Consider the following 19,118-nt stretch of genomic DNA (forward strand, 5'->3'; position numbering starts at 1 on the left):
GGGAATCTGACTCAAAATGAAATTATTCTGTCAAAGAATAACTCTTGTTTTCACTTCACAAGCTCCTTCCAGTTAATCAAACTACACCAGGTTTCAAAACACTGGCTATTGCTGACATTACAAAAACTGCATAGACTTTTATGTTTCAGTTTTACAGGTATTTGCATGCAAAACATGCAATCTACTGTTTTTACACAACATTTCTTGGTTGGGAACTGTATGTCCACATGTAATGTTCACATTCAAAAGCATTCCAGTAAAAAACTAATCAGTTTTTTTCTCCTTTACTGTTTACTACAGGAGGTACAGTACAAATACTGTTTACAGTATGATGGAACAGAAAAAGTTTTACAGTATTGCTTACAGTGAACAAAATATCCATGAAACACACAAGACCAATCTGAACAAAAACACAACAAGTCCAGATAAAAAGGGGGGGAACTATTGTTCCTTTAAAAAAGTTACAGTAAATCCAAACTATTTATTTTTTATTTTTTACAAATAAACTATGTTTTGGGGCAACGGCTGCAATAGATGATTGAACAACATTCGGTTAGTCAATGTAGGCGGTGTCTGTGTGATCACCATCTCAACCGGTCATAATCAAAATGTAAATTCTAATCCAAAACTTGCTAAAACATATTTCCCAAAAACATTCCAAACTCTGACCTACCATCAGGAGATGGGGAATCAATTGTTTGTTTATTATTAGCTGAGATATATTGTTTTAGAACTGATATCATTGCAGAAGAGGTTTTTAGACTGTATCTAAGGTTTGGAATATTGTTTTTGCCATTGTGGGATGTTGTGTTAACATTCGTAAATAATACAAAAACAATCCAGAATTTTGTTGGGAGGTATAGCTTGTCTGTTAAGACAATGTAAGCATTGTGGAAATGTGTTCATTGACTGCATATTGTTTGAAAACGACATGAAATGTGTGAATGGTACGGCCACAAAAGACCGATGCTGTGCTAATTGTATTTAGAGTTTTGAAAATGTGACCACTGATTGGACAAATGCTTGGTAGCGCCTGAAAAAAACTGTAATACTGGACCAGCACAAGGCCGCTGGGTCTATCTATGTCTGGCGTTTCTGAACCGTGTCTCAGGGAGGGAAATCATCTTTGTAGATGTAATTTAAGCCTAATATAACACACTGGAAAAGTTGAACACACGCTATATATATGTTGTGGAAGCACCAATTTGAAACATTTTATCCACCACAATTCCATTATTTATTATATGTTATTATTATGAGTTAGTGTTCTGTGATTCATCACGTTCAATTTAAAATCTGGCAATAGATATTATTTATTAAGGGTCTGCATGTTACTTCAATACATAAGGAACTGAATCAGAACTCAAGGTGGACATGTGACGTTGCATGAGGAACCTCTGACGGGACCTCGTTGAACATAGGACACCATGTGTGACCTGTCGTGACCGTAGAATCATCAGGAGAGCTCAGACCCTATGCACCTGCGGACCAGGTCCTGGTCCCAGACCAGTGGACTGGTAGCACCAATGAGAAGCTGCATGCCTGAAAGCCCGACGCTCGGTGTGTGTGGAAAAAAAGAAGGGTTAAGAAAGCGAGAAACTGGAGCCAGAGGACAAAGAGCAGGAGAGGAAGAAGAGGAGGGGATGATGACATGGTGTGGAGGAGGAGGTGGTGGTGGAGGAGGTGGAGGCATCTTCACCTTCTTCTGTCGTAGAGCGCTGCATAAACGACTTTCCAGAATAACACAAACGGACCCGCACGCAAAAAAATGGCCCGGTTGCTGACATGTGTCTAATGACAGGAGGAGGAGGACAAGGAGCAGGCCAATCAAATGACAGGAGTGAAGAGAAGGAGCAGGACAAATTAAATATTTATACTGAGAAGCAGGGAGCAAGAGGATCCCCCCCATCACTGTAAAGATCCAATGAGAGGAGGAGGAGGAGGAGAAGGAGGGAGATGTGGAGGAGGGGGAGGAAAAGAAAGAGGAGAAGGAGAAAGACGAGGAAGAGGAGCAGGAGTTGGAAAGAGGGGGAGGAAAAAGCTGAAGAAGAGAAGGAAGATGAAAAAGGGAGGAGGAAGATGAAGAGGAGATTGTAATGCAGCTGATGCAAAGATGAGAGTAGTTTAACCTTCACAGTGAGGGAACAATCATTCCATCAAGTATCCATATGGATACTTGGAGAATCAAGTATGGATCAGGAACCAGGCCTATAGGACTATGGATCAGGAACCAGGCCCATAGGACTATGGATCAGGAACCAGGCCTATAGGACTATGGATCAGAAATCAGGCCCATAGGACTATGGATCAGGAACCAGGCCCATAGGACTATGGATCAGGAACCAGGCCCATAGGACTATGGATCAGGAACCAGGCCCATAGGACTATGGATCAGGAACCAGGCCCATAGGACTATGGATCAGGAACCAGGCCTATATGACTATGGATCAGAAACCAGGCTAGGACTATGGATCGGGAACCAGGCCTATATGACTATGGATTAGGAACCAGGCCTATAGGACTATGGATCAGGAACCAGGCCTATATGACTATTGTGGCATCACAAGGGGACAGGTACTGGAGGGACGCTATTTTCCCACTCGATTACAGCGGCCACCTGACAAAATGGCCGCTCAGTTGAAAACTACAGCTCCCAGCCTGCCTCACCACTCACCCAGCTGCAGGTGTTTAGGACATCTAATTGAGGCAGGGCTGGGAAGCTTAAGAGGAGACAGAGGGCAGAGCACAAGGAGGGAAGGAGCTGGACAAGCCAGGAGTGGAAGGGCCTCCAGGACAAAGAGAAGCCCACAAGAACGACCAAGAGGAGGACTTTGTGAAGCGGACTTTGCTTCCAGATAAGTTTTGTTTAAGGAACCTTTTTCTCCCTCCCCGGGATGCTTTTTGTTGAGCAATGGACTTTTTCTTATTTTTGTTTGAATGACTAAACCTTCCTGTTCATTTTAAACCTCACCTTTTGCCTGTTTTTACTCCTCCCGTGCACTGCCCCACCCTAGACGGCACTAGGGACAGCCCGTGACGTGACACTATGGATCAGAAACCAGGCCTATATGACTGGATCAGAAACCAGGCCTATATGACTATGGATCAGGAACCAGGCCTATAGGACTATGGATCAGAAACCAGGCCTATAGGACTATGGATCAGAAACCAGGCCTATGGATTAGGAACCAGGCCTATCGGAGTATGGATCAGGAACCAGTACTGTGATTAACTCCTTACCATCTCTCGCTCATCGTTACCACTCTGCACATGCTGGTCACCGCTCATAACTCCGCCCACTGCGGCGCCTGCAATATCGCATTCAGCAACTGGAGCAGTATTTATATATTCATACACACAAATGCAGTTCATATTTTTTGCATGTTAAGCCAATAATGGACCACGCCATTTTAACATTTTACTACCTCAAATATGAGTAAAAGATTTCAGAAAGGCTGAACAAAGACACATCGTCTGCATTTACCACCCCTGAAGCCTGCTGTGTGTCCATATTGAAGCAACACCAATGAGAGCTGAGTTCCTACCTTGTAATACACAATGAGTGATGAGTGATGATGTCACGCCTCACCTGCTGTCGGCCTGAGGTCAGTAGGTTGAGACGGGAAGCTCTCCAAACCTTTGACCTCCTCACTGAAGCCCAAAGGGAAGTTCATGAAGGGTCAGGTTACCTCCTGCTTCTCCTCCTCCTCTCTCTCTCCCCCTCCTCCACTAAGAGGAGGTGGGGGTTATTCAGTTCTAGATGTTATGGGGTTGGTTGGTTTTGGTTCTCGAGACCCGATGTGATGCGTGGTGAAAGTAACAAAGTACCGACTACAAAAAAAACAACATTTTAATTGCTGTGGCCGTGACTATCATATTACTTCTCTTCCACGTTTACCTGGACGTGTTGTTGTTATATTGGTATGTGTAGTTCCGTGGCCCATCACAAACACACTCACGTCAGGAACAGGACCCAACCTGGCAACTTGCCAAGAGAAGGAGATGTGATGGGTTGTGAAGGTTCTGAACACTTCCAGTCGGGTGTGAAGATGGTCTTCTAACATTACATTATAACGTAAGCTAATTTGAGGTGCATGTTTACTGCTGCAGGCTCTGACTACCTGGTCCACTCAGTCCTTGTTCTGCCCTGTGCCCCCTTCAGTCCCAGCAATACGAAGCCCGTCATTGTGCTTCCCAGTTGTTGTTGATGTTTTTGTTGTTGTGATTATGGGTTGAGGCCTCACAGAGCCCTACACAGGTACAGAGCAGAGCCCAGCATTGGTATGGAGGACTGCCCCTTGGAGTGGTGGTCATCTCATTCAGGAGCCCATGAGCAGTTGGCCTCACTAGCTCGCAAATATCTAGCCACTCCTTCTTCCACGGTTCCATGTGAAAGACTGTTCCCAGTCGCAGGACACATTGTGCAAAAGAAGCGGTCAGCTTTACTGTCAGAGAATGTGAACAAGTTAGTTTGCCTCACCAGCTGGCAACGCGGTTTAAATAGCACTCAACAATGAGAAGAAAAGAGGTTTTGAGTAGAATATTGTTTAAAAAAAAAGCTTTATTTCAAGAACACACCGTGCTCAACACTGTCCAATAACAACTATCAACACACTGTAACTTTGGGCATGAGAGGTTCAGAGCAGCTTTAAGGAACATTGGGTTGGGTTTCAGAGGTTTACAAAATAAAAGAGTTTCACCCTCACATGAAAGAGGTTCAAAGCAGAAGTCAGAAAGAGATCACATCTTACATTGGGTGTTTGACAGAGTAGACCCCACTACTGTAAAGAAAAGTAGCCCTCCTCTCTTTAAAGTTGGCAAACATCTCAATAACTCTGGTTAAAGTCAATCATGTCTGTAACCAGCCTGTTTCCATTATTCTTGAGGGAATGTGTCTTTTTCAGAACTTCTTCGTTGTGTTTTCGATGCCAGTTCGGTCTCCTTCTGCTGCTCTGCTCTGCAAACAGGGTTAGCTTCATGCTGTTAGCGAGTTAGCTTCATGCTCTTAGCTAGATAACTGCGGCAAGATTCGTGCTTTACACTTGTCTGCAGCTCTTTAGATCCCTCACCCCGTTGTAGTCCAGAGAGTTTCAGTCCCAGGACTTTAGAACAACAGACAGGAGAAACTAAACAGCGCATTACTCACTGAGCCTCCAGCTAACCTGCTCCCGTAGCTCCGTGGAGCTCTCTGGGCTGAGGGAACGATACGTCTCTGATCTGCCGAATAGTCCAATCACGTGAAATAATAAAACGATGTCATTGGCCAGGGCGCAAATGTTTGCGCCCCAAGATTCACGTTTCATTCGCCAATGAGAAGCCGTCCTCGCCGAAACGACTGAAATGTTTACTCGCTCCCCGCGCACACACGTTTGGCCGGTGTCCCGTAAAGGGGGCGGGGCTTCTCTCCGTGATAATGAGTGGCGATATATTATTTATGTCACATTTAATTTAAGTGGTTGTTGACAGGCTGACGGTCTCCCACACACATTTAGTGCATCAACATGGTATATTTGCTATTTAAATGATTTGGTATATAATGTTTTTTTGACAGGATATATTATATTTTTTTCATCTCAACATTTTAGCTCGATGGTGTTTTGAGCCCTCACCGGCACCTTCCAGGCAGCCGCTGCCTGGAAGGTGCCGGAAGGCGGAAGTGTCCCAAAACTCTGATCCAATCAATGCGCTACCCCCCACTTGGAGCGGAGCGCATTTTCAAACCCACTTGGAGCGCATTTGGAGCGCATTGCATATTCAAACCCACTTGGAGCGCATTTGGAGCGCATTAACCCACTTGGTTCAACAATTTAAACGGTACGTAGCTGATATATTTATATTTTTTGGGCCGGCTAATGTTGTGGTAATGTTATTTCAACCTGCTAGCTAGCAGATAGATTATGCTAATCTTAGCTGTGGTAATGTCATTTCTACCTGCTAGCGAGCTAAATCTGGTTAAAACATTAGGTAACAAAGTAAGATTAATTACTGTAGATTAATCACTGTATTTTAGTGATTGTTAATGGTTAGTGGTAATCTTTCAAATGATGCCTGTGAGGCACTTGACGTTGAGACTGGTTGACTTCCAGGCTGCTTTGGAATAAGGATACCTCTGAGGCAGCCACCAGTTTTGGATAACTCTGAGGCATCATAGGTAGTGTTGACTACTTTATATCAATAAAGAACTACTTTAAAGACTTTAAAGACTACTTTATATCAATAAAGAACTTCAGAAAGCCAGCTCCAAACTATTACACCCCAGTGTCAATAAGTGTTTCATTGTCACATTGGTATGTGCATCAAATCTGAATTTAATACTGTGTTCGTGTCATGATATGTCTTTCCCATTTTTGTTAAGCCAAGGACCTGTGCTCCTCCGTCGGTGCTCTGGCTGCCAGGAGCATCGAATTTAAAGAAGTGGCCATGCTGCCGGCATCAGACCCCACTGTGGCCACAGGGAGAGCCACGGAGTTCAAGTAATTTGCAATATTCCACATCCTATATATGGGCTCTGACAGGTTTAATAGACATTATTTTATCCTGAATTTATGTTTTTATCTTTTCCTCCAGACAACAGCTCCAGCACCTCGCCAACCAGGTGAGGTCAAATGATCAATTTGACCTCCTCACGCACACCTTGGGGCCAGGAATGGTAGAGGTGGTGGTGGATATTTTTTAAAAGTGTGTTGACACACACATTGAAAATATTAACAATTAGCAATTTGTTGTTTGTTGTGTTCATTAATTAAATATCTTCATGTTCTACATCACTGTATATGTGTCGTGAATTGGAAGTGTATTGAACTTGGCATCTTGATTTAACTAGTCTGATAATTTAGCTAGCTGGGCCTGAAATCGCATGGTGTAAATTACAGATCCGACATGTTAGGCATGTGGATTAAGGCAAATAGTCATGGTGACACAATATGTCAACACTAATTTCTACAGCTTCACATAAGGGTTTATTCCAGTAGAGTGTTACAAGTTAATGAAACCCCAACTTACATTAATTATTTAAAAAAAATGTATCGTCAGAGGACACACACATGATGGAGGAGAGACATGACTGATGGGGTGTGACATATTCTTTATTGAAAATAAAGGCCAAGTACAACCCTCATACACACAGTAAAATGGTAAAAACAAAATTTCACACGCAAACAGCTTAGTTTACTAAGCACTAAGGATGGCAGAATTTAATACACTATAAATATTATCTAAATATTTTATTGGGGCAGTGTGGGACAGGTCGGAAAACTGGGGAAAGACTAGTTACGGGTTCGCTGTCTTCGCCTGCGCTTAAATGCCCCGTCGTGATGGACAGTTTGTATCTGCCACTTGTTGTGGTCTGTCTTTTAATAGTTTGCAATCAGGTGGAGCAGTCCTCCTCCTGATCTCCTCCACCGTTATCTGGTATCTTTGTAAAAATAATTTCTGAGTCACACTCAAAGAAGGTTTCAATGTTTCAACAATATTATTCGTAACAATATTAGGATTTCATCTTCTTTACATACAGTACAGTATTGTACACATGTAATGTCTGTACATAGCCCTTCTGTCTTTACTGCCATCCCAACAGATGTTCCTATAACCCAAAACTGTGATGGGCTCTGGGAAACCAGTCACATGGTGAAAAGGGACATTTTTGAGATTAGAGTGAAAATACTAGTAGGTCGAAACTCAGTATTTTGGTGAAATTGGGTTTTGATTCAATTATTATTCTATAACATGTTGTCTATCATCCCTAAACATATCTACTTGTTTTTCATTAATTGAATTGTTAAAATGTGCTTTATTCAACCAGCCAGTCTATTTAGAACCCTCTCTTTAAAGTTGTTTTTGTCAAAATTCTATTCCATGAAATCTAACTGATCAGCTGACTTTGGGCAATCATAACATTTGAAACAGACAAATAATGAAAAAATATTTGAAACAAGCTTGAAGTCAGCTTCCAAAAGGTCAAATTTCACCATGTGACTGGTTTTCCCAGATCCCATCACAGATGGTCTCAGCACTGTTACTACCACACTACCACTAAAAATATAAACCTGTCTTGAAGAAACCTATGCCTAGCTGTGCACTTCACCTTTTGCTCCGATGCCCTGAGCATGTCCTCAAAAGGCTGTGGACATTCTGAAATGCCGGCTGGGATGGGGCAGTAGGGATGGTGGAGCAGCAGGGCGGATGGGGCAGGAAGGGGTGATGGGGGCAGCAGGGCCGGATGGGGCAGGAAGGGTGGATGGAGCAGCAGGGCCGGATGGGGCAGGAAGGGTGGATGGAGCAGCAGGGCTAGATGGGGTTGGGGCGGAGGCTCCACCAACCAGTGGTGACTGGTGGAAAATTGCGATCTTTGCAGATGGTCCTATAAAGTCACAAGAAGTAACCAAATTTGCTTTATGAGGAGATGAACTAGTGTTGTAGTACTCGAGTCCAGATGGCAAGATAAAGAATAACTTACCACCTTTTGACACCTGCAGGGCCTTCCGCCCGTCCTACTGTATAAAGACATTGCAAGGAAATAATAAGTATTTTGGAATTATTGAAGTCATTGTTAAATGTCAGTGTGTGAAAGAGACTTTTTTTAGTCATTAAAGTAGGTCTAGGTTGAACCTTACCCTTCCTGGGTGCCATTTCTTCATAAACTGAAAGAGAAAGGCAATATGAGTGTGATTAGTATTATCACATAATGTTAGGCATATGCAATGTTAAAAATAATCTGGCAGATTTATTCAATAGGCCTATCTGTATGAGGAGGCATGAGGACAATTTAACTAAGGGATATCAGTCTACAGTCAACCAGTCTCAACGTCAAGTGTCTCAACATCAAGTGCCTCACAGGCATCCAAAGCTAATTGGCTGCCTGAGAGCTAACCAGTGTTAGTAAGCAGCCTGGGAGTCAGCCCCTCTTAATGTCCGTCTAGATGCCTTACAGGTATCTAAAACCAACTGGATGCTTGTGAGTTAACCTGTATACCAACGACTAGGCAGCCTGGCAGTCAACACTACCTATGATGCCTCAGAGTTATCCAAAAACTGGTGGCTGCCTCAGAGGTATCCTTATTCCAAAGCAGCCTGGAAGTCAACCAGTCTCAACGTCAAGTGCCTCACAGGCATCATTTGAAAGATTACCACTAACCATTAACAATCACTAAAATACAGTGATTAATCTACAGTAATTAATCTTACTTTGTTACCTAATGTTTTAACCAGATTTAGCTCGCTAGCAGGTAGAAATGACATTACCACAGCTAAGATTAGCATAATCTATCTGCTAGCTAGCAGGTTGAAATAACATTACCACAACATTAGCCGCCCAAAAATATAAATATATTAGCTACGTACCGTTTAAATTGTTGAACCAAGTGGGTTAATGCGCTCCAAATGCGCTCCAAGTGGGTTTGAATATGCAAAGCGCTCCAAATGCGCTCCAAGTGGGTTTGAAAATGCGCTCCGCTCCAAGTGGGGGGTAGCGCATTGATTGGATCAGAGTTTTGGGGGGCGGGACCACCTTCCGGCACCTTCCAGGCAGCGGCTGCCTGGAAGGTGTCGGTGAGGGCTCAAAACACCATCGAGCAACATTTTAAGAGGGGCGGCGACCTAGCGCCCTCTATGGACGCACCGCCACTGGTTCGATATGGATGAGAACTGCTAAATAACTGCTGAGTTGTAGCACCAGTTTGTTTTTTTATGAATAAAAAAAGAATGTATAAATGCATACATCAGTCTTTTGTCATAAATCTTTATGTTCTTACAAAAATATACAGAGAATATCGGTAATATGTGATTAATCATGATTAATCTCATGATTAATCCACAGAAACCTGTGATTAATTTGATTACAATTTGTAATCATTTCACAGCCCTAATTTAGACATTTCCTTAGAATTTAATTGATTTTCACATTGGGACATTTGGCCCATTATTGACTATTCAGGCGCACTAATGTACTAATAACCCTCTAACCCCCCTCTAACCCTAACCCACAGAATGTCCTTTTTGCAATAAGGATTCTGGCCACCTTTCTCAACATCGTGTGAAATATTAGTCCTAAATACTCCAGACTTGCAAAGACACTGGACTTACGAGGTGAGGCGAGCGCGGCTTCACAACAGAGGAAGCAGCTGCAGCCATGTTGGCGAGCAGCGCCGAGGACGACGGCAGAGCTTCAGAGTCTGAAGGCTTCGGCTCCTGAGACAAAGATACAGCTAGAAGAGATTCACATGAAGGTGTCTTTACGAAACTGTCGTAGTCAGTGTGTGTGTGTGTGTGTGGGGGGGGGGGGTTTAAACATCTCTCTTGTTCTGCCTGTTTTGTGATATACATGCCTATTATTTCTAGACAAATAATATCGGCATTATAATTATTATAACTATGAGGAGTTGCCTATTTTGTGGTGCCCCCTCAGGACTTGGTGCCCTACGCACAGCGCGTAATGCGCATTATGGGAGCGGCGGCGCTGGTAGGAGTGTATAGCATGCCGCACAAACAACAATGCAACTAGTGGAGGCGGCAAGGTGCTCCGTGTTGCCAGATTGGAAATGGTGAAGTATCGTACCAAAGGCTCAAAATGGTCGTATTTGGAGGATAATTATCGTGTATCTGGCAACACTGAGATCGGTCGACCAATGACTGTTCTCGATACAGTCAGAGCTCGCGCAAGAAGGTGGAACGTAAGGGAGATACCATTTCCAAAACTTGTAAGGGGTAAATACCAGTTTGTGAAAGACCCAGAGAAACACAAATATCCGCCGAAGCAAAATCCCAGACATTTTTGGAATCCCTGCCGGACGCATTTTTTAGGTGTCAAAAAGAGGACGTCTGGTCACCCTAAAAAAAGGGCAGGCAAAAATCTTAAGTCAGGTCAACAGGCAAATCAGAATTAATATTTTGGAATTCGCTGGAGAGTTTGGCAATGACACACAAGACAATCTGCCAGAGGACAAGTGGAAGTGAGGGAGCTAAATAGTGAGGGACTAATGAGGGGATCGGCTGCAGGTGAGAAGGGCGTGAGGACCGGGTGAAGGGAATGAGGGACAATCAGGTGAGGATGACAGGATCTGGAATGACAGGAGAGTTAATTAAGCATGCAGGCATGCTTAATTTAGCATGCAGGCAGGATGAATTAAACTATGAAGGTGGGGAAATCGTGACAAGTTGGAGTGTGACTGAATTGATCATTTGATGGCACATTTGTAATTTGTGATTTTTGGGCTATATCAAATCAATTTAATTCAATTCAATAATACAAAACTCAGGAGAGAGTACACAACAGCTACACACAGGGAGGCTGGCTCGGTGTTGGTCTCTGGACCTCTGCCACGTCGTTGGCGGCCTCCATCCTGCTACGCACCTGCTACCTTAAGGTGCGTTCACACCAAAAGTGACGCGTGTGGCTGCGATAGACGCAATATTTTCCCGGGCGGCGCGTTTGGGGAGACGCGATGTGGGCGACGCGTTTTCAGCGGCGCAATTTTCGCCCCGAGTTGAAATATTTCAACTTTGAGGCGGTCATCTCGCAACTCGGGCCAATCAGCTCTTGAGTTCCGCACTCATAGCGCTATCAATGAAAGTGACCGAGCTGTGTGAGCCTACGGGTGATGTCATGAACCCAAACACAAGGGCGTTAGTGTGTTGGATGTCCACAACAAATAGAAAGCAGAACTAGTGGTTAGTTATTTCGTGGTGGATGAAGGAGATGATAACGGTCTTTACGGAGACGAGACACGGAGATAAGCCCCGCCCCTCGCGGAGCGTCTCGACGCTTATGGTGAGAACACGGTGAATGTTCGAGCGAGTAAACTCACGCGTTTTGGGCGACACGAAAAATCGCTTCGCTTTTGATGTGAACGCACCGTTAGCAGCTTGCCTCCAGGCACCTCGTTGCAGACCAGGTAACCTAACCCTAACCCTGTGACACACACTTTAAGAAAAAGGAGCCAATGGGGAAGCTAATGTGAGTAACGTTACCAGTAAACTATCTCCTTGTCACGAATCTACTGTCACTGAAGTAACCGCTGGTTGGAGCCAATACAAGATCAAGTGTGACTGAATTAATACGACACAACTCAAGAGAGAACACAACAGATACACTGGTGACGTCACCCTTCTCCTCCGCCGTGGGATCTCATCGTGGAGCTGCTGAGTGGATTAAACCTTTTTCCACGGTAGTGTGAGTCTCCGGTTGACTAGGCATCGACTGTCTTTAATGTATTTAGGACGAGTGAGAAAAAGGACATTACAACGATGTGTTAAATGGATGCAGGTTGTCCTCAGAGCTAGTCACAATTGGGAATTTACTTTCTTCCCCTCTGACATATTTTTATATTTTTCGACTCGTTTTATTCCTGGAAATATTTAGCAGTCTTCAAATTTGTGTTTGTTCCAAGTATATATGTTTGTATTGTATTTCCCCTGTGAAGCCTGACACATCAAATAATATTCAGAAAATTCAGATATTTGGATATTAAAGGATTTATTTGATATTGAATCTCATTTACATTAATTTTTTGTATCAAATTTGATACATCATAATATTTATTTTAGACAAAAACTAATTGTGTTAATTGATTGTTGAACATTTCAGTTAGTTTGGTTCTTATTTTTTCCCAAACAGGAACAATTTTACAACCTTTTTATTTTGCCTTATGGAAGGCGACAAATTGTTTCTGTCCTTATTCAGGCAAACATGAACTTTACATCTACAGTAGACACGAAGAAGTTATCTCTGTAACAGCCTATGTGCTTCATGTGTGTGTCTTCCCTGTGTCCCGATTGTTCATTCCCTCAGCCACTCCTCTGCCTCCTGTGTGATTGCAAGCCCCGCCCTCATTGTTTCCACCTGTGTCTTGTCCCCTGAGTATTTAATCTGCTCCTTGTTCTGAGCCAGATCCTCTTGGTATCCCCTCGTGTTACATCGCCTTCCAGCCTGAGCTCCTCATGTGATGGCTTCATTAGACTCTTGTTCTCTGCCCTCAGATGTCTGAGATTTACCTGTGCAGTGGGTCCGTGTATGTTTTGTTCGTTTGTTTTGCGCCATCCCGATGCGCGCACTCTGCGGCGCGCGAGACGGAGAGCCGAGAAGTGTTAACGCGACACGTAGAGACAGAAATGACATGCTGCTGTGTAGAGACGATCAACAACAGACGTTTAGTTTAATAAAAGAACAAAGACGTGCTATAGAGAAAATTACAGGGGGGTGGGCCAATTTTTTTTTATGTCATGCGATCTACCAATACTACGCCGCGATCGACGTATTGAGCTCCCCTGGTAGAGTGTCACCCCGAGGTTCCTGGCAGTCAGGGTAGGGGCCAACACAGAGCTGTTGAAGGTGGTAGTCAGGTCATGGGTGGGAGCCTTTCCCTGGAAGGAATAGTAGCTCGGTCGGTCAGCATTTTCACCTGCAACGTATTCTGCAAGCACACCAGACCCTCGTTAAGAGTAACGAGGTCAGAATGATCAGATTTCACAGAATGATCTTTCGTGACGAGGGGACATAGTTACCGTGTCCAGACTAAGGCCCCGTTTACACGATGGCAAAACGCATATATTTTCATGCGTTTTGGCCTTTCATTTACACAAAAACGGAGGTTTTATCACAGAAAACGATCATTTCTAAAAACTCCGGCCAAAGTGGAGATTTCTGAAAACTCTGTTTTTGTGTTTGCGTGTGAACTAGGTCAAACGGAGTTTTAGGTTGTCAAACGTCACAGTATGCGACTAAAAATGCTTCACGTCATGTGAGCGTCCTATGTTTACAGTTAGTTTGGCCGCTCCTACGTCCAGTGTCGACTGCATTCCGGTGCTTTCCTCTGACTGCCTTCATTTTCGTTCTAAGGTGCGCCCGAGTTATTTCCTCCTTGACAGGAGGATACTCCTCGGAGGTCTCGGACGGGTACTGTTCTAAGAACAATGCCAACATATCCCTATATTTAGTTTGGCATGATTACCAATACACATTTTCGAGTGCTTTATTTGCCTTATAATCTAAGGCGACTCGAAGCAGCAGCTCCACTTCGCTGTCTGTCCATACAAATGAACCTCGCGCCATATTTACTCTAAAGGAAAAGGAAGTTGATCGTGTTTTTCGTAGTTGTTGGTTTTGAGGATTCTGATTAGTTTGCATGTCTATCCTTTTCGTTACACTGCCGACTACAGGTTTGGCATAGTTATGATGGCGCCCGGGGGCGTATTTATGCGGGTTCATATAAACAGAAACTTTTTTGAAATCGGAGGGGCAGAAATATTTGTTTCTGTAAATACCCTCTCTTTTTCTTTTTCTTTTCTTTCACGTTTGTCTTAGTTACGGTCGGACACTGGACCATAACTACTTTTTTCGATAATTCTACTGTGGCTTTTGTTCACTTTGTCGTGAGTATCGGTGAGCCACAGCAAAACAATGACGGGGACCGTCGTCTACTCGCGTGCTCAGCTGATCGCGCTGTGCAGGCCGAAGCTTCTGCCTGGAGAAAGACCTGTGATCCCTCTGGAGCTGCGGAGAAGGGCTCGCGGCTGCAGATCGGGTGTCAAGCGGAGGCTAAACGAGGAGATACAAACCCTCGGTACCGTCGATCATAACGGGGAACGTGAGGTCTTTGGCGAATAAGACGGATGAGCTCGGCGCGCTGGTAATGTCCGAGAGGATCTTCCGTGAGAGCAGCCTCTTGTGTTTCACTGAGACGTGGCTACACGCGGACTATCCGGATCTGGCAGCGTCTTTGCCCGGCTTCAGGACTGTTCGGGCTGACAGAGACGCTTCACAGAGCGGTAAGAAGAGGCGGGATCGCAGTTCATGTGAATGAACGGTGGTGCCATCCGGACCATGTGTGCGTGAAGGAGCGCTTCTGTAGCCCGAACATTGAACTGTTGGCCGTGGGGATGCGCCCGTACTATTTGCCGAGAGAGTTCACGTCCGCCATTGTGGTTGTCGTGTACGTGCCGCCATCAGCTGACGCTGAGGAAGCTGTGGACACCATCCACTCCACTGTGTCTGCTCTGCTGAATCATCAGCCTGGAGCATTCATGACCATCACTGGTGACTTTAACCACACCACATTGGATAAAGCTCTGCCAACCTTCCATCAATACATTGACTGCCCAACTAGGAACAATAAAACTCTGGACTTGCTGTATGCTAATACTAAGGACGCATACAGCGCCACTGCCCTTCCCCCCCTCGGCAGGTCTGATCATGACCTGGTCCGGCTGACACCCAGGTATGTTCCTCTGGTGAAGAGGCTGCGGTGACCACCAGGACTGTGAGGAGGTGGTCTCTGGAGGCTAACGACGCTCTACAGGACTGCTTGAGTCAACGGACTGGGATGTGTTGTGTGGACCGCACGCGGAGGACATCAACAGTATGACCGACTGCATCACGGAATACATCAAGTTCTGTGAACACACCACCATCCCATCACGGACTGTGCGCTGCTTCCCCAACAACAAGCCCTGGATCACCAGGGACCTGAAGGCGCTTCTTAACATGAAGAAAGCTGCTTTCAGGTCTGGAGACAGGGATGAGCTGAGGAGAGTCCAGCGCAACCTGAAGGTGAAGCTCAGGAGGCAAGGACTCCTACAGGAGGAAGCTGGAGGCCAAACTCCAGCTGAACAACACAAGGAGGTGTGGTCTGGCATGAAGCAGATAACTGGCTTCAAGGTGGGAGGGAGACAGCCAGGGGGCTCCCTGGAGAGGGCCAACGAGCTGAACTGTTTTTTCAATAGGTTCAGTTCACAGCCCTCTCCTGTCTCCTCCACACATCACACCTCCCAAACACCTCCTCCCCCTCTGTCCCCCCTGCTGAGCTGCACATCCACCGAGCCCTCAATAACAATGGGCTTCTCCACCCTCCCCTCTCTCTGTGACGACTGACCAGGTGAGAAGACAGCTGGAGAAACTACACCAGCGCAGAGCTGAAGGTCCTGATGGCATCAGCCCCAGGGTCCTAAAGACCTGCGCCACCCAGCTGTCTGGTGTCCTGCAGCACCTCTTCAACCTCAGCCTGAGGCTGGGGGAGGTCCCGGTGCTGTGGAAGACGCCGTGCCTGGTCCCTGTCCCAAAGAAGTCAACACCATCTGGCCTCAACGACTACCGACCGGTCGCCTCACCTCCCATGTGATGAAGGTGCTGGAGAGGCTGGTCTTGGCCCACCTCCGCCGCAGGTGAAATCGTCGTTGGACCCTCTGCAATTTGCTTACCAGCCTCATGTGGGAGTGGCGACGCCATCATCTACCTGCTGCAACGAGCTCAGTCGCACCTGGATGGAACCGGTGTCTCTGTGAGAGTCACTTTCTTTGACTTCTCCAGTGCATTTAACACCATCCAGCCACTGCTGCTGAGTGAGAAGCTACGGTGGTCGGTGTCGACGCGCGTCCACCATCTCCTGGATCACTGACTACCTCACAGGCAGACCACAGTTTGTCAGAATGGGCGTGTGCTGTCTGGAACGGTGGTCAGTGATGTTGAGCCCACAGGAACTGTTCTGTCTCCTTCCTCTTCACCCTGTACACCAGTGACTTCCAGTACAACACGGAGTCATGCCATCTGCAGAAGTACTCTGATGATTCTGCAGTGGTCGGGTGTATTAGGGATGGACGGGAGGAGGAGTACAGGGCAGTGGTGAGTGACTTTGTAAAGTGGGCGATGCGAACCACCTGCGGCTGAACGTGGCCAAGACCAGAGAGATGGTGGTGGACTTCAGGAGGAAGGCGACAGCTCCTACACCTCTGAGTGTCCTGGGAGTGGACGTGGACATGGTGGAGGAGTACAAGTACCTGGGCGTCTCCATCGACAGCCGACTGAACTGGAAGGCCAACATCAACGCTGTGTACAAGAAGGGATGAGTCGACTCTTTTCCTGAGAAAGCTTGATCCTTCAACGTGTGCAGCAAGATGCTGGAGTTATTCTACCAGTCGGTTGTCGCCAGTGTGCTGCACTTTGCCATTGTCTGCTGGGGCAGCAGCATCAGAGCCGGTGACACCAGCCGTCTTAACAAACTGGTTAGGAAGGCTGGCTCCATCATCGGCTGCCAGCTGGAGCACCTGGAACAGGTGGTGGAGAGGAGGACGTTGAAGAAACTTGTGTCCATATTGGACAACCCGGACCACCCTCTCCACCACCTCCTACAGGGACAGAGGAGTACTTTCTCCAGACGTCTCCTCACGCTCCGCTGCCACAAGGACAGATACAGGAGAACATTCCTGCCGACGGCTATGAGGCTCTACAACAGTTCACCTCTTGCCAGATCACCCTAACCCTTCTTATATATATTTTGTGTTTTTTACTTTATTTTTATTTTTATTTTTTATTCTTGTGTTGCTGCTACTGGCTCGACAAATTTCCCCTTGGGGATTAATAAAGTATATTTCTATTCTATTCTCTTCTATGTGTAAATGTGGCCTAAAACGATGGTCACCTGGTTCAACTTCCAGCTCATCCCTCTGTCTTGTCCTATAATTGAAAGAAATAGCGGTCAAATCATACATATTAGATGGAGATGGAATACATTGTGAACGTGCCTTTAAATGAAAAGCATACCTGTTGGTAGGGTTAGGTTGGGAAAGGTGCGGGGTCCTCCGAGGAGAACCAAGAGGGGCACTGGCACAAGGGGGACTCGAGGTTTTTAAAGTTTTTTATTTATAATTTCGATTGTTGAAACAATGTTCCCAGTGAACTTAATCTTCATTTTTAGTGGCGGGTCAATTAGCTTCTCCTCCACTTCTTGCCACACCTCCTTTTATTAGGACGGTACGTCCGTCTTCCAACAGCAGTTGAGGATTCCAGGCTCGCCGTCCACATCCATCACGCAGAGTGCTCCGACGTCGTCATCCGAGTTGACCTGTAGAGAGAAACACATACAGGTACATTCTGTTAGATATCCTCCCTCTGTCATCAACTGTACAACTCCTATACCTGTAACGACTCGTGTGTAGACCCAAATGCACCCTCGACTCCAGGGATCCTTCGAACTTATATTCCACACTGGAAACGGCAGGCAGAGTATCAACAGGACGAAGGGCTGGTAGGTTCTCGGGGAGTTGGACTAGCGGGTTAACCAGGGACAGGCAGGGTCGGCAACAGGAAATCCGTCTAGAAACAAGTGCTGGAGAGTGGTCTAGAAAAGGAAGAACAATCTGGCAAAGTGTGTGTGTGAGGCAGGAGACTATATATGGATTTGATTAGTGATCAAAGACAGGTGTGTGAACAGGTGAAGGAAGTCAGACTGACGAGGTGTGAGTGACTGAACCACAGAGTGAGGAGCTGAACTGTGACAACAGGTGTGTGAACAGGTGAAGAGAGTTAGACTGACGACGGGGAGTGAGCATCAATGGTGTGAAGAGATGCACATTCACAGGGTGTGTTGATGGTGATCCAGCTGCAGATCGGTGTGGTTGACTTGGGCGACGAAAATGACCGCGACCACTTGGTAAAGGACGGTTCCGTTCATGTTGGTCTCGATGGGCAGCATGAAGCGACTGACTATCCTGTCCACCTGGAGTCACTCCTCACAACATTGCAGAGAGCGGCGGAGCTTGAAGAAACACAAGGCATTGTTAACATTGTAAAAAGTGAAATGATTAAAAAGGTTAAATTTGAATCCCATAGTCGATTGAGTTGTTGCTCACCACAGCAGGCATTGACGTCTGATCCACACCTCGCCCCTGCCAAGTTGGTGTGTACCCCTGTTCGCTATCTTGCTGGTGATTTAAGTACATGGAATAGGTGGAGGGGCACTAGTTGGAGGAGGGGCAACTGTCCGGACCTCTGTTTTTTCGGGGGGGCGGATTTTCATTCTCACTGTCTTCATCCGAGTCCCCATAGAAATGGAGTTAGGAAAAAAATTACTATGTCATACTACAACATTGAATGACAGACTTTATTTTATTAAGGTAAAAGAGCTCTAAAGAATAAAATATATACACATTTACTCACACAGGCATTGGCTTTCTCTTTTTAGGAATTGCCTCCACTTCCGACTGGAGATCGGATGTGTCACAAGACATATTTTTTCATCCGTGGTTTTGCCACCAAGTAATTATCTAAAAATCAAGTCAAAACGCAATGAAAAAGTACCGAATTATGAACAGAACAATGTGATTAAAATGTTTTTCCCCCCCCCATATGTAAC

At 45.6% G+C, this 19,118-nt stretch overlaps 2 long non-coding RNA genes across 2 annotated transcripts; one reads left to right on the forward strand and one right to left on the reverse strand.

Moving 5' to 3' along the window:
• The first annotated feature begins 6,358 nt into the window (after positions 1-6,358).
• LOC130192852 (uncharacterized) lies at positions 6,359-6,764 on the forward strand. Its single transcript, XR_008831460.1, has 2 exons — positions 6,359-6,473; positions 6,568-6,764. It is a non-coding gene; the product is annotated as an uncharacterized LOC130192852 (long non-coding RNA).
• Positions 6,765-13,124: 6,360 nt separating this feature from the next.
• On the reverse strand, positions 13,125-17,440 carry LOC130192862 (uncharacterized). The gene is made up of 2 exons (XR_008831463.1): positions 17,406-17,440; positions 13,125-13,406 (listed from the first exon to the last, which is right to left on the reverse strand). It is a non-coding gene; the product is annotated as an uncharacterized LOC130192862 (long non-coding RNA).
• Positions 17,441-19,118: the final 1,678 nt, after the last annotated feature.

This window comes from Pseudoliparis swirei, chromosome 4 (assembly GCF_029220125.1).
Source record: "Pseudoliparis swirei isolate HS2019 ecotype Mariana Trench chromosome 4, NWPU_hadal_v1, whole genome shotgun sequence".
Lineage (NCBI taxonomy): Eukaryota > Metazoa > Chordata > Actinopteri > Perciformes > Liparidae > Pseudoliparis > Pseudoliparis swirei.